Raw genomic sequence first — 23,669 nt, 5'->3', positions numbered from 1 at the left:
ACCGGGGAGGGGGGCACACACGGTCCACGGAGCCAAGGTGCACAGCTCTGAGCTGGCGCTGACAGGGGCACGGTAGCTCCTTCCAGGAAGTCCCTCCCCACCGCTGACTGCCGTCGCTCCCCAGCGAGCACTGGAAGAGGGAGGCCTACCCAGACTCCTGCCCAGGGTTTAGGAGTTCAGAATGGACGGAATGGCCAGAGCTCTCTCTGTCAGGATGATGCAAATACTGTGGAACTGCACATCTAATTTGCACAGGAGGGGATTTCTCCTGAACCTGTCTTTCTTCCCCAGGCAAAAATTATGCTGTTAATCTGATTTTTTTAAATCCGTTTCAGATGTCTTTTTACAAAATATTTTTAAATAGTTCCCACTGAGAACTTCCCATCAGCTAAGATGAAACTAGACAAGTGGAGCTCTTCCACATGCCCAGCACAGGTCCTGTGTGAACGCACAGTGAATACCAGCCTGTCTGTGCTGATGCACAGTGACTAACCAGCTGCAGTCAGTGCTGATTGCACAGTGAATAACCAGCCACAGTCAGTGCTGATCACACAGTGAATAACCAGCTGCAGTCAGTGCTGATCACACAGTGACTAACCAGCCACAGTCAGTGCTGATGGCACAGTGAGTAACCAGCCGCAGTCAGTGCTGATCGCACAGTGAATAACCAGCCACAGTCAGTGCTGATCACACAGTGAATAACCAGCTGCAGTCAGTGCTGATCACACAGTGACTAACCAGCCACAGTCAGTGCTGATCACACAGTGACTAACCAGCCGCAGTCAGTGCTGATCACAGTGAATAACCAGCCGCAGTCAGTGCTGATCACACAGTGAATAACCAGCCGCAGTCAGTGCTGATCACACAGTGAATAACCAGCCACAGTCAGTGCTGATCACACAGTGACTAACCAGCAATAGTCAGTGCTGATCACACAGTGAATACCAGCTGCAGTCAGTGCTGATCACACAGTGAATACCAGCTGCAGTCAGTGCTGATCACACAGTGACTAACCAGCTGCAGTCAGTGCTGATGGCACAGTGAGTAACCAGCCGCAGTCAGTGCTGATCACACAGTGAATAACCAGCCACAGTCAGTGCTGATCAGTGAATAACCAGCCGCAGTCAGTGCTGATCACACAGTGAATAACCAGCTGCAGTCAGTGCTGATCACACAGTGAATAACCAGCCACAGTCAGTGCTGATGGCACAGTGAATAACCAGCAATAGTCAGTGCTGATCACACAGTGAATAACCAGCCGCAGTCAGTGCTGATCACACAGTGACTAACCAGCAATAGTCAGTGCTGATCACACAGTGAATAACTAGCCACAATCAGTGCTGAAATGCGGAGGCAGTCTTGGAGGCCCAAGGGAAGAGGCTGGGATGCCAGGCCAGGTGGTAACACCGCTGCCTACATTAGCTTCTTTCTCTTCCCTGTCACGCCCACACACTAACAAGCACAGCACAGCTGTGCCTGGTGCTTGCATGGACATATTTTTCTCTTCTCAGGACACTGGCACATGGTCACATGACTTTGCAAAGACGCATCTCAGGGGTCTGGTCCTGACTTGACAGCCCAAGCCTCAGACCAGAACATGTAAAAGAAACCAGATGCCAGTGGCTCACGCCTGTCATCCTAGCTACTCAGGAGGCTGAGATCTGAGGACCGAAGTTCAAAGCCAGCCCGGGCAGGAAAGTCTGTGAGACTCTTATCTCCAATAAAGCACCAGAAAACCAGAAGTGGCGCTGTGGCTCAAGTGGTAGAGCACTAGCCTTGAGATGAAGAGCTGAGGGACAGCGCCCAGGCCCAGAGCTCAGGCCCCACGACCAACCAAAAACAAAACAAAACAAAACAAAGTGTCCTTCTCGTAATAGAAATCAGACAAAGTCCTCTAAGAGGGCACACAGCCAAGCTAACGTGAGCCAGGTGTCTCCTTTCTACTAGCTGGAGTCCAAGTCCAGACTTCATGTTCTCAAAGACTGCATGGAAATTGGATGTCCTGGGCCAAACTCCAGCTAACATTTCTTTGACCTTCAGAAAACAGATGGGTCAAAACTACAGAAATGGCGGGTTTTGTGTTCCCTTGATCAGATACTTTTCCTAACAAGTCTGAGATCTCGGGGTGGTTAATTATAGCAATCAACAAAATCATCACAGGCCCCAGGAAGATAAACGTTGTATAGGAGGCTGTGAAGATAAATCCAGTTTAAAAACCACAGAGGGAATGGATGACTGGCCGGGAATGGTCGTGGACTAAACTATCAACAGCATCTGCTCAAACCAGGCCTGCGGTAGGACAAAGAGCACCAGCAGGCAAAGCGTGGCGCGGGTGGGTGTTTCTCACGCTCTCGTGGGTGTGGGGTTCCTGTCTGGGACCTGATCCTGGGTGAGGAGGGCCAGGCACTGAGGTTTTGGGGTGATGGGGGGGCCTCTGCCTTCCGGGCCCGGGCGCTGCTGGTCCAGAGGGGAGCGTGGGAGGTGCCAGGCCTGGGCGTGTCCCAGGCACGTCACTTCCAGTGGTGAGGACAGCGCGACCACCGCACACCTGCCTGACACCTCCCGCCCACCAGGCCCTCCTGCAGGCCGGGCTCCGAGACCTCCAACAGCAGGGCGGGCTGGACCCCGCTGCACAGCGGTGGGGAAACACCGTTCCTCTTCCCTCTTCTGTCCCCGGCCTTCCGGGCCAGCCTGGTGGCCTCCTGCCAGGCCCCGCGGTGGGGACCTGGTGTGAAAAATCCTCCGCTTCCCCGTGGCAGAATTACTTTTTAATGTTGTGCTTTGAAGCGTGGGCTCTGCTTGAAATATCAGTCTAATTAGTTCGCCGCAATAACGGATTCCAAACCAGGATGGTGACCCAGCCATTCTGAGTCTCTCTTCTGCTCGCATGTGCATAAGCCCACGCCTTTCCTAATCCAGCAGGGACTCTGCGTGGGGCTGGCGGCCGTGGCTGCCAAGCCCGTGTGGCAGCTCCTGGGGCTCTGTGAGGAGCGGGAGCCTCAGCACGGCCGGAGAGCCTCGCCAGCATCCGAGACTTCGTGAGATCAGCCTGGACAGCGGCTGCCTGGACAGGGCTGGGGACAGCGGGGGACCAGGATGGTGTTGGGGCGCTCCGCGGCTCATGAGAGCCGAGCAGGTGCTGGGCGCCCCCTGACCTTGTGTTCCGGATTTGGGCGGGCTGCAGGTGAGTCCCACCCCAGGCACAGAGAAGGCAGCGTCACTCCAGACACTGCACGGTGGCCGACGTAGACGTCCAGTGGTGACATTTTACTGTGGTGGGAAAATGTTTACAAAAGATCATGGTGTGAGGACATTGGGTTTAAGAACAAACGGGACAGGAGAGGAAGGGCAAGATGGCGGACTAGAAGCATCTTTGTTTTGACTAAATGAGGACAGACCGGTAACAAAGGAGAGACTGTATTCTGAAGAGAGAGAGAGAGGATGAAGGGAAGAAATGATTCAGGACATGCAAGAGGAGTCCAATATAAATGTAGAAGTTCTGAGACCATCAAATTGAAATTCTGGAAATGAAACATTCAAAAACTCAAATAAAAGACTCAGTTGAAAGCTTCTCCAGTAGCCTAGATGGAACTGTGCATAGAACATCAGGGCTTGAAGGAAATGTGAATGTGCCAGAACACTCAGATGAAGATAAAGAAAAAAATAAAAACTCCTAGGACGCCATTAAAAGACCATTAAAAGACTCAGTGGCACTTGGGAGCCCGGGGCTCTGCGTGGAGGTCAGGCTATGCTCAGCGGGTCTTGAAGATAGCAGTCGGGCCACCATGTCCTGTGTCTGTAGCCGGGACCCAGCCCAGGCCACTTCCACGGCTTCTCGCCGGTGTCTTGGGGGCCTGGGCTGCGGTGGGCCCAGCAGTGTGGGTGCACAGCCCCCGTCCACAGCGCCCACGCTACACAGGAGGTGGTGCTTCTGCAGACAGGTGCTTCTCCACCCAAAACGCTCCTCCGGCCACGTTCAGGCTGTGTCCTTGACGCTCCCAAATCCTAGCTCTGCCCGCACCAACTGCTCCAGGTCCACAGGGTAGGGAAGCCCAGAGCTAGGCCCCAGGCTGGATGGAGAGGGCTCTGGAGGCAGGCCCCGCCTTCCCGCTCCCCGGCCCCAGCCCCAGCCCGGGATACAGACCCGCTGTCATCCCTTGGCAAACTCAGAGCCCCTCCTGTTCCATCTGCAGGCCCCTGCGCCCGCACCTGCCACCATATTACACCAAACTAGAGTGAGTTTTCCTGGAATTGACCGAATTATGTTTCCCACAGGAGCCAGATCTTGGGCAGGATGGGGACTAAGCCGGGTTATATGAAAGTAATCATGCCTGGCACACTTGGTTTATGAAGTCTGGAATGAAAGCCTCTGTGGCCAGCTCTGGAGTGGGGGGTGGGGTAGAAGCAAATCTGTCTTTATCCCCAGGTAACAGGAGAGCATCTCCCAGGAGGAGGCCTGTCCCCGGGCAGAGCCCAGGCGGGGCCGGGGTTTCTCTGCAGGACCCCTGCTCAGGGCCAGCAATCTGAAGACAGCTTTCCAGTCTGCCATTCACTCCGCAGCTTCTCCCCAGGCCGCCGCTGAGCCATGCTCTGCCCTATACCCCTGCTCTGGCCGAGGCCCAGACAGAGCCAGCCTAATCCACAGAGCCTCGCGGGGAGCCTCGGCGTCAGAACACCAACCCCACCCCCACTCCACAGAGGGGCCCACGGACGCCAGACAGGACAGCTGTCCCCAAAGAGAGGGACGGGGCAGACATCCCCGAAGAGAGCGAGGGGCGGGCATCCCTGCACAAAGGGGCAGGGAAGGCTTGGAGTGGGAGGGGGTTCAACGGCGATGACGGAGAAACACCTCCAGACAGTCCTGGTCACAGGCACCCCTGGGGTCTCTGGACAATTGTGCATGATGACAAATCCCTGGACGGAGCTGGGGCCCTGAACAGGCCGAGTTTTCTGCTTCACACCCTGCTCCGCGTCCACAGGCCCATGAGGACCAGCCCCTCCCCGAAGGCCGCCAGCCTCTTCCTGAGGTGGGGGAGGTGCAGCTGGCCACGTCGGGCCGCTGAGGCTCAGGACACCCCGGGACAGGGTCCTCCCCCACAGAGCACTCACAGCCTCACATGGGACAGGGGTGGCTGCAGGATGGGGGCTGCTCTGCAGAGGCCGGGGTGGGATTGCAGCCGTTCCGAAGTGAGCAGGTGCTGAGCCACAGCCCTGGCCTTTCTGGCTGGGGAACACTCTGGAAGGCTGTGCACACACGCTCCTGAGCGTGGAGGAAAACGGAACCTGAACAGCTGGCAAAGACATTTTTCTCCTATGCCGCCGCAGGCAGCTTGGCTCTCCAGCTATCTCCTCCAGGGACGCGCATCACGCCCGGCCCAGCAGCCTGAGCGTATCGATCCACACCAGACTCATTTCACGCGGAGCGTGAGCGGAGCTGGCTGGCCTTGGCCAGCTGCTGGCTCCCCGTGAGTGCCAGGGTGGAGGAAGCCGGCCAGACTACTGCAGGCTTCGTGAGAAGAGGTCTCCAGGGCCAGGCACAGAGAGGGCCACAGGTCAACGGCGCCAGCAATACTGGGGTGCTGGCTCCCCAAGGACCCGGATCTACCAGCAAGATTAAAGAGATAGATTAAACAGGTTCAGAGATGGGATAGATGTGATTAAATCCTGGCCCAGGCGGACACTGCTGTCTCTGAAAATGGTCGCAGTCAGGGAGGATGCCCGGGCTCTGCTCCTCGCACCCAGGCCCAGGCCTTGGTGGTTGGCAGACACAAGGCTGCATTCTGCCACTGTTCCACGGGTGGATATTCACGTGACTCCTTTCACGCTGCTCACATGGCGAATGTGCCAGACACTGAACCCTCAGACACCCTTTCTCTGCTCGTTTCACTGGTGGGTGGTTCTCATGGCCCAGTGCCCACAGGGTGGGCATGAACACCACCCATCGCCCACAGCCATGCTTCACTCCGGGAAACCAGCCCTGGCCGGGCTGACACCTGTGTCTTAGAAGAATCTCTCTCTATCCGGGCACAATCACTGGGCGGCCCCGAGCCCAGACCAATTGGGCAGCCCTTCCTGACCACTCTGGGCACTGTGATTGGCTTCAGGATGGCCACAAGGCCCCACAGACCCAGCGAACACTGGGGTGTTCGTGCTCACAGAACCCCACGTGATCTGGACAATGGTGGCAGCGCGCGCTGTGCACATTATCCTATGTTTTAGGAAAATTGCAGTTTTGCATAAAAATAAGCCTGTCAGGAGTACTGTCACAATATTGCTGGTGAGGAGATGACCAGGCTTTTATTCTCCTGCTCCACAGCTCTTTCATTTTAAGCTCGCAGTGCTAATACACTCTCTTTGTGGGTATCTCAACAGTGCGCGGACACTTGATTTCTTATAGATAAAGCAAAACTCAAATAAAAATGACTTCATTTTCTCAACGTGACTATAAAGGGAAAGACATTCACTTAAGCAGGGAGGGAGGAGGGGCGGCTGTAACGATGACGAATCATAAGGTAACAGTGATGAAGGCGTCCCAGAGGTGGTGACCGAGATGACCACAGTGACCGTGCTGAGGGTGGTGATGGTGAAGATGGGTGTGGTTGTGGTGATGATGGTGTTGAAGATGGGTGTGGTTTTGGTGATGATGGTGTTGAAGATGGGTGTGGTTTTGGTGGTGGTGGTGATAGTCATGAAGATGGTTATGGTTTTGGTGGTGGTGGTTTTGGTGGTGGTAGTCATGAAGATGGGTGTGGTTTGGGTGGTGGTGGTTTTGGTGGTTTGGTGGTGGTGGCGGTGGCAGTAGTAGGATGGTGATATTGGTGGTGATGGCTGTGATTTTGATAACGGTGGTGATTACAGTGGTGACAAGGCTGATGGTGGTAATGGCGTATAAATGGTAATGATTATGAATTAGAAAGGAAGAAAATAACCATGAGTGTAACACGGCCCATCATTCACTGGCTTGTGGTGTGGACAAGTGGAGGAGCCTCTGGGTGACTCCGTTTCTTCATCTTCTCAGTGAGCCTCAGGCCCTGGCCTCAGGGAGAGGGCTGAATGAGCAAGTCCCATTACCTAAGCTCAGGGCTGTGGTCAGTGCAGCACATACACTGCTCACCGGCTTCTTGCACGGACAGGGAAGGACCGGGGTCCATGCCGGGTCTGGCCAGCGTGCCCAGGAGGGAGCCTGTGCCTGGAGCCTGGTTCTGGCTAATAAACTGCTCTGACCCCCTTTCACTTCAGGACAAAATGGCAGTCTCAAGAGCCTAGCTTTTTCTTTCTTTTTTTTTTTTTTTTTTTTTTTTTTTTTTTTTTTTTTGTCAGTCGTGGGGCTTGAACTCTGGGCCTGGGCGCTGTCCCTCAGCTCTTCAGCTCAAGGCGAGTGCTCTACCACTTGAGCTACAGCGCCACTTCCGGTTTTCTAGTGGTTTATTGGAGATAGGAGTCTCACGGTCTCTCCTGCCCGGGCTGGCTTTGAACCGCGATCCTCAGATCTCAGCCTCCTGAGTAGCTAGGATTACAGGCGTGAGCCACCAGCGCCCGGCGAGCCTAGCTTTTTCTATGAGGAAAGACAAAGTATCACCAGCAGGGAGATCAAACCAAGACAGAGTCCTCTGTTAGCAGGTGATTTCTCGGCTTCAGTCTTGTTTCCTTCCAAGTCAATATCCCTCGGTTACCATACCTCACACGCGCACAGTCCGAGCAGGAACTCCTGGTGGAGAGAAGGGGTCAGGCACGGTGCGGCCAGGACAACGCCACAGCCGTCTGTCTGGGCCACGCGCAGTTAGGGCTGCAGGCACCCCGACAGCAAGGCACCCCACCACAGGGAGGACCATCTCCCGTGAAGAAGCCACGGAGTGGCCCACCAACGGCAGAGCAGCCTCCTGGACCGGACCCTGGCCCGCAGGCGCGAGTCAGAGCCCCACCCCAGGGAACAGGGCACGCCGGGCAGCCTGTGGGACCAGCTCGCTGATTCTGATTCGCACACCCTGAGGGAGTCTCTTGATCTTTCTGTGCCCCAGTTTCTTCATCATGAATACAGTGGTGTCGACGACCCCTTCATGTAGATTTCTGGTGGCAAGAGAGGAGTGGCAGATGGAAAACGGAAAGTGGGTGGGGGACATTGCGAGCACCATATCTGGAGGCAGCAGGGACGGGGAGGAGACCCTGACGGCTTTGACAGCGGTGTGAAGGGTGACGTGGTGATAACGTGGGGCGTGGAGGAAGGTGACGCTACGGGTGACCCCGGCAAGGGTGGCCATGCAGGCGGCGGTGACCGTGCCGATGGCGATAATGTTGGCGAGGATGGTGACGGTGATGTTGCTGACGTGGTTACAAGGGTGAGCATGGTGCTGATGCAGATACAAATACAGTGATAACGATGCCAACAGGATGGGACCAGGCCAAGACTGCAGACGAAGATGGCGCTCATGGTTATAACGATGCTGCCGCTGGTGCTGGCCACCGATGGACAGGCGATGAGCAGCGGGACATTGGTGGTGAGGAGGGGTGAGGAGCGTGGCTGCCCGGGGTTAGGAGGAAGCGCTCGTCCGCCTTTCTCCGTCTTCTCTGAATCCCCACCTCACCGGCATGCAAGTTCTTTATTCTGAGACAACAAAGATGGACAGGTGCTCAGGTGACCACACCCCATCTATCACTTTGAGACGCTGGGGTGCTGAGGGGCTAAGGGCATGGGTTTAGTGAGGATGCGGGGAGCCTTCAGCCTGCCCGCAGTGCCTGAGCCAGATCCCACACCTGTGGATGGGGCAGCCACCACACCTGGGCTGCAGGAGCCAGCACGACTGTCCGTCTCCTCCCCGGCCTGACCATCATGAGAGCCCTGCACGGGCGTGGCCGTCTGTCTCCTTCCCCTGCCTGACTCTATCATGGAGGCCTTGGACAGACCCTGGTGCAGGGCATTGCACAGGACCCGGGCGATGCTTCTCTGTCTCAGCCCTGGAGCCCAGTGCCTCCATTCCAGGTGGTGGGAACGGGTCGCCCTCTGGGGACAGGACATGTCTCCAGACACAGGAAGAGAAGGATTATTTATAGACAGCACATGCTGGTGTATACTGTCAATAAAATGCTTCAATTATGCAGAGCTGAATAATAACACGGCTCTCGACCTCCTAGGGTTGGAATATTTCCAGTGATCCACTGACGATGTGAATTAAAGTTATATAACAAACATCACACTAAGAGGCAGTATTCCTTTAGATAAACAGACACTATTTTCTAATGTTACTTCCATTTACAATTTATGCTTAATTGCATAGCCGCGCAGGGGCTCGAGTCACCGTGGGGGTGGACCAGCAGTGCCACCTTGTGAAGCTGTCTCCTCAGAGCGCAGGGTGTGACACAGGCTTCGCGACCGTCCCGGCCCCGTGTAGCTCCTGGGACCACTGCCTCCAGGTGTCACTGCAAGTCCTGGCTGGCTTGTACCTGCCTCAGTCCTTGGCCGCACCACAGACCAGAGGGGCCACTGAGCACGTGGACAGCCCCCTGCTGACCCCCGCCTCCTGCTGACCACCGCATGTCCCTGACAAGCCAGTGTCGCTCACCGGCTAGGGTGCTGGGCCTTGGTTTGCCAGCTGTCATGCTGGGAACTGGACCAAGGGGGCACAAGGTCTCTGAGCAACTTCCTCCCACACAGCAGATGCCCAGCTTTCTGCTCGGATCTAATACGTGTGCAGTCTTCCTCATACCCAGACTCACATCCCGGCTCCTTGGACCAGCGTCTCAGCCACAGACAAAACACAGCATCCCTGTGTGTAACCGCAAGGACAGAGACGAACCTGGGACCCGGGGCCACTGGGAGACAAGGAAACTCCATTTCAGCTCTGCAGTTGGGGCCCCTGGGAAGGAAGTCAGACATATCCCCTTCTGGCTGGCTCCTCAGCCCTGACTGGCAAGAGCTGTGGCTGTAGATGTCTGGGCACCAGACAGGGAGGTGTGTCTGCAGACACGGCCGAAAGCAGGGGAGGAAGTGCCCAGGGGCCTCCCGCCCAGCTGACGGGACCCTTGCGTGTGAGTCGGATGCTTCACCACCGTGACTGACACCTGCAGCCTCTGAGAGCAGAGAGGCTCTGGGCTTCAGAGCTGCCAGGCCCCCACCCCCCCGCCGTGGGCCTGTGGGGAGGACCAGTGTCGTGGCAGGGAGCATGCTAAGGATCTGCTTGCCTCACGGTGCTCAGGGAGCAGACGGACAAGAAGTGCACAAGGCCCGCCCCCCCAGCACCCCTCGACATGACCCACCTCCTCCAGGCATGCTCCACCTCCCAGAACTGCCACACCACCTGCAGAACCATCCACACGTGAGCCAGAGGCAGCATTTCACATTCAAACCACAACACGACCCTCAGCAAACTCTTGTGTTCATGCCAGTCCTTGTTAGGGTTTCTGTTGCTTACAACTGGAAGTGAATTCCCATTGCGCTCCAGCTCCACCCCCACGGGAGCAAGAAGAGCCACGAGGAGAGGAGCCATGTGCACGCGGCCTCCGTGGTTCTCCTGGAAGCAGCCATGCCTGAAGCTGTAACTGGGACACTCACACTTGAGCCGCCAGCTCCCTTCCTCTCATGCCTCTGAGCTGGGGTTTCTGAGCTGTGCCACCTGCAGGGTTAGCAGTGGTTGACTCCTGGTTAGCAGTGGTTGACTCACTCCTAGTTAACGGTGGTTGACTCCTAGTTAGCAGTGGTTGACTCTTATTTAGCAATGGTTGACTCCTGGTTAGCGATGGTTGACTCCTGGTTAACAGTGGTTGACTCCTGGTTAGCAGTGGTTGACTCCTGGTTAGCAGTAGCTGACTCCTAGTTAGCAGTGGTTGACTCCTGTTTAGCGATGGTTGACTCCTGGTTAGCAGTGGTTGATTCCTGTTTAGCGATGGTTGACTCCTGGTTAGCAGTGGTTGACTCCTGGTTAACAGTGGTTTGACTCCTGGTTAGCAGTGGTTGACTCCTGGTTAGCGATGGTGAGCAGTGTGCTCACTCCTGGTGAACAAAAGTGTGAACACAGTGAACTTCCCAGACAAGCCGGGCTGTGCTTGTGCCAAGCTTCGGATGGGGACAGGCCAGGGCTCTGCAGGTCCCTTCCACCTGCCGGTAGGACCAGAGCCCTCTGGGGCCACACAGGGCCTGGACTTCCCTGGTCCTGCACAAGCAGGCAGAAGAGCAGGGCAATGGACAGGTGTGGAGGGGGACTCTGGGTCCTGGCTCATGCTGTATGGAGAGCAGAGGACAGGGTGCAGGGGGCCCAGGACCAGACCCACCAGGGACATGGAGCCTCTGGAGTGCTCCCGCAGAAGGAAATGCTGGTGTGCTCCCTGCAGAAGAGATTGCTGGGTGCTCCCACAGAAGAGATTGCTGGGGTGCTCCCACAGAAGGCATTGCTGGGTGCTCCCACAGAAGGCATTGCGGGGTGCTCCCTGCAGAAGAGATTGCTGGGTGCTCCTGCAGAAGAGATTGCTGGGTGCTCCTGCAGAAGAGATTGCTGGAGTGCTCCCACAGAAGGCATTGCTGGGTGCTCCCACAGAAGGCATTGCTGGGTGCTCCCTGCAGAAGAGATTGCTGGGTGCTCCCACAGAAGGCATTGCTGGGTGCTCCCACAGAAGGGATTGCTGGGTGCTCCCTGCAGAAGAGATTGCTGGGTGCTCCTGCAGAAGGCATTGCTGGGTGCTCCCACAGAAGGCATTGCTGGGTGCTCCTGCAGAAGGCATTGCTGGGTGCTCCTGCAGAAGGGATTGCTGGGTGCTCCTGCAGAAGGGATTGCTGGGTGCTCCTGCAGAAGGCATTGCTGGGTGCTCCTGCAGAAGGCATTGCTGGGTGCTCCTGCAGAAGGGATTGCTGGGTGCTCCCACAGAAGAGATTGCTGGGTGCTCCCGCAGAAGGCATTGCTGGGTGCTCCTGCAGAAGGCATTGCTGGGTGCTCCCGCAGAAGGCATTGCTGGGTGCTCCCACAGAAGGGATTGCTGGGTGCTCCCGCAGAAGGCATTGCTGGGTGCTCCCACAGAAGGCATTGCTGGGTGCTCCTGCAGAAGGCATTGCTGGGTGCTCCCACAGAAGGCATTGCTGGGTGCTCCCACAGAAGGCATTGCTGGGTGCTCCTGCAGAAGGGATTGCTGGGTGCTCCTGCAGAAGGGATTGCTAGGTGCTCCCACAGAAGGCATTGCTGGGTGCTCCTGCAGAAGAGATTGCTGGGTGCTCCCACAGAAGAGATTGCTGGGTGCTCCCACAGAAGGGATTGCTGGGGTGCTCTCTGAAACGCTCATGGCAGTGGGGGGCTCAGGCAGCAGCCTCTCGTGTCCTGAGCTGGGACTCCACGGAGGAGGCCACGTGGAGGCTCAGCTACTGCAGAGGGCCCCGCAGAGAGGCCCGGGTGCCGCCGCTCCCCTCCCCACAGACGACACCGGGGCCTCAGAGCCACGGCCGCGCAGCCAGCCTGGGCTCGGCCTGCGGGCAGGGGAAGAGGTACCTACGTGTCCTCCTTCCTGCCCAACCGGCCGGCACCGCGGTCCCCAGAGGAAGCTCCAGGCTCACGGGCTGCCGGACGCTGCCCGGCCGTCCTCCTAGGACCACACGGGCGTGCTGACCCACCTCCACACCAACAATGGGATTTTACCAATTACAACTCCAAGCCAATTACCGCGCGATTATTCTCTCACAAACACCATTTTCTTCCCTTGAAATGGATTAATGGCACTGACTTAGGCTGGGAGTGCATCTGTTTACAGCTGGGGCACAGACTCCAGTGTCCGCTGCCCGAGCTCAGTCCCCTGCTGGGCCAAGCGCAGGGTGACCGGGCAGGGCCGGCCCCCGTCTCCGGACCAGGCACCCCTGCCAGGGAGACCCCAGTTCTCCTGACCTATGTCAGACCCCTGGATCCCTGCTCACTGGACATGTGGCCGTCTCTCAGCTACAGGCCTTTCCTCACTAAAGTGCACACAGCAAAACTGCCTCAATGGGTGTCTATTACAGGAGGAGTCCACCAAAGCCCTCAGCACAGGCCTACATGCCGTAGGTGCTCAGTAGACATCACCTCTATTTTCCTATACACAGTAGGTGCTCAGTAGACATCACCTCTATTTTCCTACACGCAGTAGATGCTCAGTAGACATCACCTCTATTTTCCTACACGCAGTAGGCGCTCAGTAGACACCACCGTTATTTTCCTACACGCAGTAGGCGCTCAGTAGACACCACCGTTGTTTTCCTACACGCAGCAGGTGCTCAGTAGAATCGCCTGTATTTTCCCCCCACAGGAGGCACTCAGCAAGTGCTCATGAAGGACCTCCAGTTCTCTGCATTAAAGGATGTAGAGCTGATCTGGAAATCCACAGAGCTGGGTCTTCGGCCCTGGGGCCTGTTTGAAGGCTTTTCATCAAATTCTTCCCCATCTGTCATAAACACGGTCCTGGACTCCAATCATTATTTATGCTAATAGGAATCTCTGTTCCCAAGCTCCTATTTCTCACTGGTTTAAACCCCATTTGATCATAACCATGGGAGCTACAGCTCCTACTTGTTATTTTTCACACTGGAATTGATATTCTGGTTCCGTGAGCCCTGCTTTCACACGCTGCCTGCGGGGTATTAACTTCCCATCACCTCCTCACGTCTCATTTCTCCAGCTCACCTTCACAAGGAGAGACGCTCTGAGCAGGTAGTTGACTCATTTGGGGTTAGTTTTAATTCGTATCTGACAGAAAACTAAAATTGCTCAAACTTAAACCTTCCTGTTTTCCCTCGGGCTTCTTTGTCAGTCACTTTCATTCCTTTTTCCTCCTTTTCTTTAAAACGTAAAACTCACATAAAATAAATGACTTTGAAGTAACTTCAGTGGCATTTTGCGTGTTCACAATGTGTTTCAGCAACCTTCCCAGCTCTCAGTGTTCGAGTCCTTCTTCACTACGACTACGTCTACTCTTCTTCATATTCCTTCACATGCCGCATGGCATCGCTTCACCCTTCCTCTTCGGTTTGCTCTTGGTGGGTATGGTTACTGCTGGGCTTGGTGTGGATCTTGCTCCTTGCAGCTCTGCAGAATTTCTTAGCTCCAGTGAGCTTTAAGTATATAGCATCATGCTGGCTGAGACCCGGGATGCATCTGCTTCTTCCTTTCCTTGACCACCTTTTTTTTTAACCAGAACTCTGGCAGGCATTGGAGGTGGTAGATGTGCGCTGGTCCCCACTCAGAGGGAAGCGAGCATTCACTCAGGGTAGAGTTCAACGTGGGTGTTCACGATACCGCCCGGTCAAGGCCAGTTCCTCCTCCCCCAACGTCCTGTGTGTTTTTATCATGTTAGGTTGTGGCTGAGCAGACTGCTCGGCTTCCTGCCTTGCTCTGTCCATACAGCGCCTCCTGGACAGAGTAGGCGTCGAAGCTCCTGGTGTACTTGGTACAGATCACCCCAGCTCACCACACAGTCTTCACTACGCTTCAAACTTGAGCTCCTGGGTTTTGTCGAGGGTTTTTGCATCTGTGCTCATGAGGGATACCGGCAGTTTTCTTCTCCTCTGGTGGGTTGTGTCTAGATTTGGTATCTCAGTAATGATTCACTCAAACTACACTTGGAAGTGTCTCCGCTTTTCCAGGAGCACTGGGGGAGATGTGGTGTGAATTCTTCCCTAGCTGTCGAGAAGGCCTCCTGCACGTAAGAGGAACATGGGCTCTGTGGGCGCCAGGCAGTGGCCTCTCGCTGACCACCAGGTCTCTGGGGCTTACAGTGCCATCCTTTTCTGTCACAATCTCTCTGGACTCCCATCTGGCGAGGCCCAGCCCCAGCGCTGTCAACAGAGACCAGCTGCGCCGTGAACGTCAGGGGCGGAGGGGAGGTCCAGGGCCCGGCCAGCCCCGGCCTCGCTGTGGACTCAGATGTGGGCATGGGCCAGCATCGTCACAGAATTCAGCGTGGGCTGCACAGAGGAAGCGGGGCCTCCACAGGCCACGGCCGATGCTCCAGGACTCCTGCCTGAGCTAGCGTGCTGGCGACGGCAGCGAGGAGTTCTCCACCCACTCCATAAATAGTGGTGTGTGGCTCAGACCGGCCAGCCAGGGGGAGGGACCCCACCGAGCCCGGGGCAGCGTGAAGAGCTCAGACAGGAAGAGCAGTTTTCCCAATGAAACCCATCTCTACCTGTGTCATTTTCACAGTCAGGCACAAAAAGCACAAACGTGACGGTCTTCACGGACGCTGGGAACTCCGCAGCTCCCTCTCCCCAGTGCCAGGAGGTCCTGGCCGGCCCTCTGCCCTGTGAGCTGGGCGGAGGGCAGCGCCGCCCCCGGGGGTGGGCGTGAGCTCGCAGGGCTGAGGTCTCTCTGGGGTCCTGGGCCGCCCACCTGCTCCCCTGCCCAGACACTCGACCTGTGCCACTCCCCACCTCTGCCTCCGTTCCGCCCGAGATCAGACAACGCCAGCGCCTGTCCTCGCGGTCCTGCGGCTCAGGAGTGGCCCGGTGTCCTGGCTGACGTCGCCCGGCTGGTGACGGCAGGCTGTGCTCCCGACTGCGAGGCTCGGGGCGTGCCCCGCGTTCCCACTGGCCGTCAGCTGGGGCCTTTCCACCTTCCAGGGACCACGTGCACGCCCCGTCTGTGCCGCTCCTCTGTTCTCAAGGCCCGTGAGAGAGCTGTTCCTCTCAAAGGCCCGCGTCCTTCTGCCGGCTCATCTCTCTGGAGCTGGGACTGGCTCTCATACCGGAAGGACTTGTGTGATGACACTGGGCGCTGAGCCCGCGCTCTCCCTCTGTAAGCCCACGGCACTGAGCACAAAGCCCCCACCTCAGGAGAGGTGACGTGGTCACGGGTTCCAGGAATAGGAGTCTGTGGTAGACACCTGTAGAAACCGTTATTCTACTGACCACGCTCCATTTCCCCATGAGACGTGTCCTGTGGCCTGTTCATCTGCCACCCTGTCCCCATCATCTGACTTGAAAGAGGCCTTGTCAAGACCCAGAGCAGACTCTGGTCTCCAAGTCCATTCCTTGGATGTGAGTCAATCCGCAATGGGCATGGCGTATCGGGACAACAGAGCAGGCTGAGCTCTGCTTGGAGGCATGCTCTGCCTGACACTGGACTGGGTTGAGGTTACGGAGCCAAGTGTCCAAGAAAATAGAACCCTGAATCCCCAGGCCCAGCCTCTCCAGGTTGAAGCACTGGCCACTAACTGTTTCTAAGCGTTTGGGGTAGAAATGAGGTTTTGTCCACCCGAGTGAAAGCTGAGGATCCTCACGTATAGTCTGTGCCCTGGAAATCTTATTTACCAGCCTCGCCCAGCCTCCTGCACCAGCCTCCAGATCAAATCGAATCCCGCCCCCTTGCTCCAGGCCCCTGGTGCTCCAGCGGCCCGCAGTATTCCTGTGTTTGCACACTGCCTTTGCCTGCCCATCCTAGTTTCCACGCCGGGCTTCCTCCACCCTTGGCCGACCTGGCGAGCACCCACTCCTGTGAGCCCTTCCAGGCCTCTCCTGAGGACCCCAAAGCAAAAACAAAACATCCATGAAATATTCAGTCAGTGCTGTAAACGACAGCCACCCACACAGAACTGGTGAGACCCCTGCAGCACACTGAAAAGAGGTCAACAGGCTGCGCCTGACAGGTGGGCTCCCCCTCCGAGTTCTGGGCCCGGGGTCAGGGGTCAGGGACACAGCAGCCCCAAGGCTTGTCACGTGACAGAAACCCCTGCAGCCATGGGAATTACAAACTCCTGTGGCCCCGCCAAGGGGCCAGCCCTGCTCACGGGCATTGCTGCTGTGGACAAGGGGGGCCTCGGGCAGCAGCTTCCTCTCCTATGTGGGAGACTAACTCCAACATGGGATGAAGTGGGCTCCCTGACTGCAGGGCTGAGGAGGGAGCGAGGAGGGAGCGCAGCACGGCCGGGCCTGGCCCGGTCTGGGCTGCGCGCTGGGCGGGCTCCTCCTCTGCCTTTGGTGGCTGACTGGACCCAGGTCCGCCCCGGGCCCCAGGGCGGCCTCGGGGCCGTGACGACTAGGCTCTGGCTCCACTCAGGACTCAGGCTGTGACCGCATGAGCACTCCTCTCACCGCGGCGGCTGTGGCAAACTCACGTGCATCCCGGAGAATTTCCACACAGAACGCCTATCGCTGTCTGCAGACGTCCCACCGCTCTGTGTCATCAGACGAAGCGGAAAATCTCAGGCCTGCAGTCTCTGGGTAACGCGGCTGCACGCGGTCTGCAGTTCTCTGATACTCAGGAGCCTGTGGCTGATCTGTCCACTTCTGGGATCATACACTAAGCATTTAGGAAACAAGTCCGAAATCCGCTCTGAGTGTGGAGACCTTCCCAATCACAGTGTGTCCACCCAGGCTTCGTGGGCTCGGGCGGCCCATCCTCGGCACAAGCACTTGGGATCGCGTCCACCTCTGAGAATGATCACTGCGTCGTCACCCAGGTGGCCCCGGGAAGGTGTGGCCGTGTAGGAGTGCAGAGGGAGCGCTGTGGGAGGCTGAGGAGGGCCGGACGCTGGCTGGACAGTGAGGGTGGCCTGAAGGCAGGCCTTCAGCGTGTCCCGTCGAGATGTGGGTGGTCAGTACTTCCCACTGGCAGTGTCCTGAGAAGGTCACATGCCCTCAGCCTGTCCAATCGGAATGAGGGTCAGACCTGCCCCCCGTGCTGACAAGAGCGCGAGGTCTGAGAAGCAAGGACAGCTAGTTTGACGTGTCATAGCAGGGAGCCTGGAGTTGGAGCCCAATAATGGAGACAGACCCCTCTGCAGGGTGGTCTGAGAATGGAGACAGACCCTGCTACCGGGTGGGGCCGGGAGATGGAGCCAGGCCGGCTGCTGAGCTTGGATCTGAGGAGTCCATGGCGCTCTGACCCTGTCTGAAGCAGGGCCCGCCCCGCGGTCTTCAGGCCCGGGAGCCGAGCCCTCCCTGTCTGTCCTGTGGAGCAGACTCGAGGCAGCTTCGGCCCATCCATGGGAGTCCGAGCGGACCCCATCTGGACCGTGCCGCCCCGGCTCTGCTGTAGTGAGCCTCGGCGGCGCTGTGGGCTGCGGCTTCTTCTGTAGAAGGAGAGCTCAGCTCCACCAGGAAGGGGAGGCCACTGACCCAGACGGCCCCTCCCCTCCTCTGCACTGTCCAGTGAACACAGGCCACCACAGAGCAGGGCCAGACAGGGGTCAGCTAGGGTCCTCCTCCTGTCTGCTCTATCTGCTCAGGGCTTGCCTGTGGTGCAGGCAAACATGGAGGCTTTGGCTTTCTAGGATGCAGCCCTGGCCAGACTCCTCGGTTCCACCGGTCCCTTCATGTGTCTGTGAAATGAGCAGAGACGGGCAGGGGCCTTCCCAGAGAACCCCTCTGTCTGGAGTCCAGGGCTGCAGCCTGGGCCCCAGGAACCAGGACTTGCTCATCCCTGGCACAGCTGGCGGCCTGTGGCTGCGCACAGCCCGGGTCTCGGACACCTGGGAGGTGAGACCCCCCCCCCCCACACCCGCTGCCCAGCTCCGCCCTGACAGGACTGCCCCCTACTCTGCACGTGGGCTCCCAACATTCCACTGCTGCTGCCCACGGGGGAGGGGGCGCCTCACTGCTGCTGCCCACAGGGGAGGGGGCGTCCACTGCTGCTGCCCACAGGGGAGGGGGCGTCCACTGCTGCTGCCCACGGGGGAGGGGGCGTCCCACTGCTGCCCATGGGGGAGGGGGCGTCCCACTGCTGCCCACGGGGGAGGGGGCGTCCCACTGCTGCCCATGGGGGAGGGGGCGTCCCACTGCTGCCCATAGGGGAGGGGGCGTCCCACTGCTGCTGCCCACGGGGGAGGGGGCGTCCCACTGCTGCTGCCCACAGGGGAGGGGGCGTCCACTGCTGCTGCCCACGGGGGAGGGGGCGTCCCACTGCTGCCCATGGGGGAGGGGGCGTCCCACTGCTGCCCATAGGGGAGGGGGCGTCCCACTGCTGCCCACTGGGGGGAGGGGGCGTCCCACTGCTGCCCATGGGCGGGCAGGGCTGGAGAGCTGGACACCTGGTTCATGCAAAGAGGTCTATCTACAAGAGCGCTTCATGCGCTCAGTGGTGGCTACACCCCTCACGGACCACAGGGCAAAGCTCCCTGCTCCTAGAGCTGTGGCCTGGATTAAGGACGCACACCAGCCGGGCAGCTGTGTGGCGCCCGGGGGCTCCTCACAGTGCACTCGCAGGAGAATGGCTGCTGTCAAGAAAAACAAAGCTATGCTCCACTGCCACAGCCCGACACTCAGGCTCGTCCCTGTGCTGCCCCATTGCCCTCCCTCTCCCCCAGGCCAACACCACTCTATCTTCCGCTTCTGTGAGTTCATTTAGATTTGACATGAGCATCTGTTTCCATCTCCCTTGTCTAATTCACTCAGCCCAGTATTGTCAAGATTCAGCCAGGTTGCCACAAATGACGAGATGTCTTTCCTTTTCAGGGCTGGGTAATATTTCATTGCGCAGGTGTATACTCACCCACACGCTCTTAGTCCTTTGGGTGCCGACAGACCTTCAGGTCCTTCCATGTTTCAGCTGCAGTAAGCAGGCCACGGAGATGTCTTTCTCCTTTGGACATATACTAGGTATTGGGGCCACGGGCTACCCAGTATTTCCAGCCCTTACCTCTACACTCCTTCCTGGGGGGGTGGGCAGGGAGACCACTGTCCTCATGACTGCCCTGCGGACCGCCAGCCTTCCCCACGCTCGGGGACCAGCCTCACACAGAGCCATGCCCCCGTGGCCTGGGCCCGGGGATGAGCGCTGGGAAAGGGCCAGGCCTGAGGGGGTGCTGGGTGCCACCCCTCTGGAGAAGCCTGGCTGGCGGGCACCCACAGTCAGGAGAGCTGCACACCCGCCCGCAGCAGAGCGAGAGGAGCTGCGTGCCACACACGGACGCGCTCCGCCTGTTAACCCAATAGCAGCAGAGGAGGCTCCAGAGCGGCCAATTATGGTAGCAGCCATGGGCCCGTTCCCTGGACAGACTCCATGAGGCCTACCCTCCTTCCCGATCACACCTCCTCTAGCGCACTGTCCCAGGGAAGAGGAATCCCACGCTGCGGGCAGGGGGTGGCAGGTGGCACCCTCGGGCTCCCCACGGCCAGGGGCCGGGGCATTCGGCACACCGGTTGGGACCCTCACAGACACAGAGCCCTCCACTGGCCTCTGCCATGAGCAGGGCGAGCCCTGCTACCTTCTCCAGGTCACAGGCTGTGGGGCAGGGAGGATGCTCAGCCTTACTGGATGGGGCCTGGGCTAGGGGCCTCAGCCTGGTGAGGGCCACAGAGACCCACCCCAGGCAGGAAGGCTGCGATTTCATCCCACAACTCAGAGCAGCACCCATAGTTACTTCTAGAATTTTCCATCTCCTCTTGGACTATGGTTGGCTATAGGTCACAGCACATAAGGTACAGGTACCGTAACAAGGCAACATTTAAACACAAGCAACAGTGACATGAGAATCTTTTCTCTAGATATGCCATAGAACAAGGATGTTGCAGCCTAACCTGCCGGAGTTGTAATGTGGCGCTAATAAAGGTACAACAATTGGATCAAAATCACTCTGACACAAATTCCTGTTAAAAATAGCAACCCAGACATTAAACAGCAAAAAAGAGAAAACTTAAGGCCAGAAAGTGTGGCCAGGATGACAAAGGCCACCCTGCCCCAGAGACAGGACGGGAGGGACGCTTGGCAGCAGCGCCCAGGTGAGGGCAGACCCCGGAACTGGAGGCGGGGTGACTGACAGGTCATCAGGAGGGAGCCTCTGGCCACAGCCCGGCTGCGTGCTTCTCACGGCTGTGACAAACCACCGGAGCAAGGTTTTATCTGGCTCCGTCTGCCGGGTTGCTGTGCCACGGCTTTCAGGCCACAGGATGGGAAGCAGGCGGTGGGGTCAGAGACGGCCGCACCCCTTCCTCCACAGGCCCTGCCTCCTAACCGCCAGTGTGACCTGGGGTGCATACGGAGCCCCGTGGCCAGACACTCCCAGCGGAGAAGCCGTGGCCTCCCTGTAGGAAGACACTCACACCTCACCATTACGCTGGCTTACCACCAAGCACAGTGAGCTAAAATGACCCAGATACAAGAGCAGAAAGCAGGAATTCGACCAATGGTGCAAACGTTGCCCACCTCCTCCCTGCCAGTCCCCTTCCAAACATGGTGGGGAAATAGTTTCACAGGTCTAGAAGACTGCAGGAAAATGGTGGCCTCCCAAGTGCCTCTACCATCTGAGGACTCTGATGGACAGGCACAAGGGTGCAAGGCTGGGCTAGGAGTCAGGTCAGGAGCCAGGCCAGAGCAGCCTTACAGTGACCTGCCCATGGCCCCTTCGCCCTCTGCTAGGCCCTCCCCACGCACAAGGAAGGAAGGAGGCCGAGGAGGGGCAGGCCAGGGCCCCTCCTCACACCAACCCAGGAGATCTTGGTGCATGCCACAAGGGATGCAAACGGCCCTCATACCCACAGCTCTCAGCCACTTAGGAAACATACCGGAAAAGATGCCTGTGAGTACCTCAGCAGTAATCAGAGAAGGCAAATGATGGTCACTTCACACGGTAAATGGGTAAAAAAAGTCTTCTTCACCTTCTTGGGTGGGGAATGAGTCTCACTGGCTGTGGGAACTGACTAGGAACCATTTTGGCAAATGATGTCAATGATGGCACATGTCTCAAAAACTCAATTTTTACATTCCAACTTGAAAAATCCATGTACAAAAAATGCCATAAATACAACACTGTACACTAAATCTACATATCAATCTAGCTATTCTCTGTTACAGGTAGGTATAACAGATACTAAAAGTTACATAATATATACACAACTTACACTCAAAAACAGAGTGACGTGTAACTGAAACGAATGTGTATTATGTGTGCTGTGTGACAAGCACAGGAATGATCTCCTTGTGAAAGTCACGTGATGAATGTGGTTGTGTGATGACTGTTGCACATGAACCTTAGTCATGAGCCGTCCATGGTGACACAGGGCTCGTTTGGGAGCACACGGAGCCTAACTGCTGTGTATGAAGTGGGGAGGGCAGGTGCTTCAGGTGCCAGGAGCAGAGCGCTGAAGCAACCGAGTGACCCGGGGCCGAAGGCAGGGACTGTTGAGCACAGTGGTAGGCCTAGGCCCTGCCGCCCCTTCCCCCCAAGCCTGCTCTCTGCCCTGGAGGCGGTGCCCAACCCCTGGGACGCAGGTCTCCTGTGGGAGTCCTCAGGGCTGGGACGTACTGTAGACACAGGCTGCTCGTGACACCCGGCCGGGGGCTCACCCAGGAGCTTCGCCTTGGAGCCCGTGAGACTCCTGCTCACCTCTCACTGCCAGCAGACCCGGACCGGGAACACCACCGCGTATTTAAGGTGTGAGATTTTATTTCATAAAAGTCGCAGCACACATTCACTCCTTAGCGGCATTCATCAAAGCTCCTGCACTACAAACTACTTTAAAAACACCATTCTTCCCAACTTCTTATTTGGGACCAAATTATGTGTAGATAATAAATGGTTGCTGAAGCCAAAATCCACAGCCTATAAATAAAGTACACACTTTCATTCAGCGAAACAAAAGGCTCACAGACATGCAACGCGTCGCGGCTGTCAGCGATGTGGGCTGGAGACAGTTCCGTACTCTACTCCCTCCCACAGAGCCCACTGAGGGCACAGAGTGGCACTTCTGGGTCTGACCCTGCACCAGTGATGTGGCCTGGGGCAACCCAAGAAGCCAAGGCAGAGGCCAAGTGCACACAGAGCCGGCCGGGCTGCAGGGAGGGCAGAGGGCGGCTCACAGGCTGGGCTGGCCACATTTAGACCCGAGAGAAAAGCCACCTCACAGCCACACTGTCCCTGTGACCCCTGTCCCACAGAGGTGCCTGAGGGGGCTGCACGGCATGATCAGGAGTCCGGCTGCTGGGCCTCAGGGGAGAGCACTTGCCCAGTAAAAGCCTGACTGGGCTCCATCCCAGCACCACAAATAAACACAAACCAGAAGCACAGCAGGGGCGGGACAGGATGCTCAATGGCATCACAGGGTCACAGCTTACAACTCTCCAGTGTCAGAGCTGGGTGTGACTGCTAGGCATGGGCGTCCCAGACATGGGGGAGGAGTGGGAGGGGAAGGAGCTGGGGGGGGCACAGGTCTGCGTTGTTCTGTGTGGAGGAGTGGGAGGGGAAGGAGCTGGGGGGGGCACAGGCCTGGAGTGGGAGGGGAAGGAGCTGGGGGGGGCACAGGTCTGCGTTGTTCTACATGGAGCAGTGGGAGGGGAAGGAGCTGGGGGGGGCACAGGTCTGCGTTGTTCTACATGGAGCAGTGGGAGGGGAAGGAGCCGGGGGGGGCACAGGTCTGGAGTGGGAGGGGAAGGAGCTGGGGGGGCACAGGTCTGGAGTGGGAGGGGAAGGAGCTGGGGGGGCACAGGTCTGGAGTGGGAGGGGAAGGAGCTGGGGGAGGCACAGGTCTGGAGTGGGAGGGGAAGGAGCTGGGGGGGGCACAGGTCTGGAGTGGGAGGGGAAGGAGCTGGGGGAGGCACAGGTCTGGAGTGGGAGGGGAAGGAGCTGGGGGGGGCACAGGTCTGGAGTGGGAGGGGAAGGAGCTGGGGGAGGCACAGGTCTGGAGTGGGAGGGGAAGGAGCTGGGGGGGGCACAGGTCTGGAGTGGGCGGGGAAGGAGCTGGGGGGGGCACAGGTCTGGAGTGGGCGGGGAAGGAGCTGGGGGGGGCACAGGTCTGG

This window comes from Dipodomys merriami, unplaced genomic scaffold (assembly GCF_024711535.1).
Source record: "Dipodomys merriami isolate MVZ:Mamm:240054 unplaced genomic scaffold, mDipMer1.0.p SCAF_163, whole genome shotgun sequence".
NCBI lineage: Eukaryota > Metazoa > Chordata > Mammalia > Rodentia > Heteromyidae > Dipodomys > Dipodomys merriami.
The sequence above is the reverse complement of the archived record's forward strand: the minus strand, read 5'-3'. Positions refer to the sequence as shown.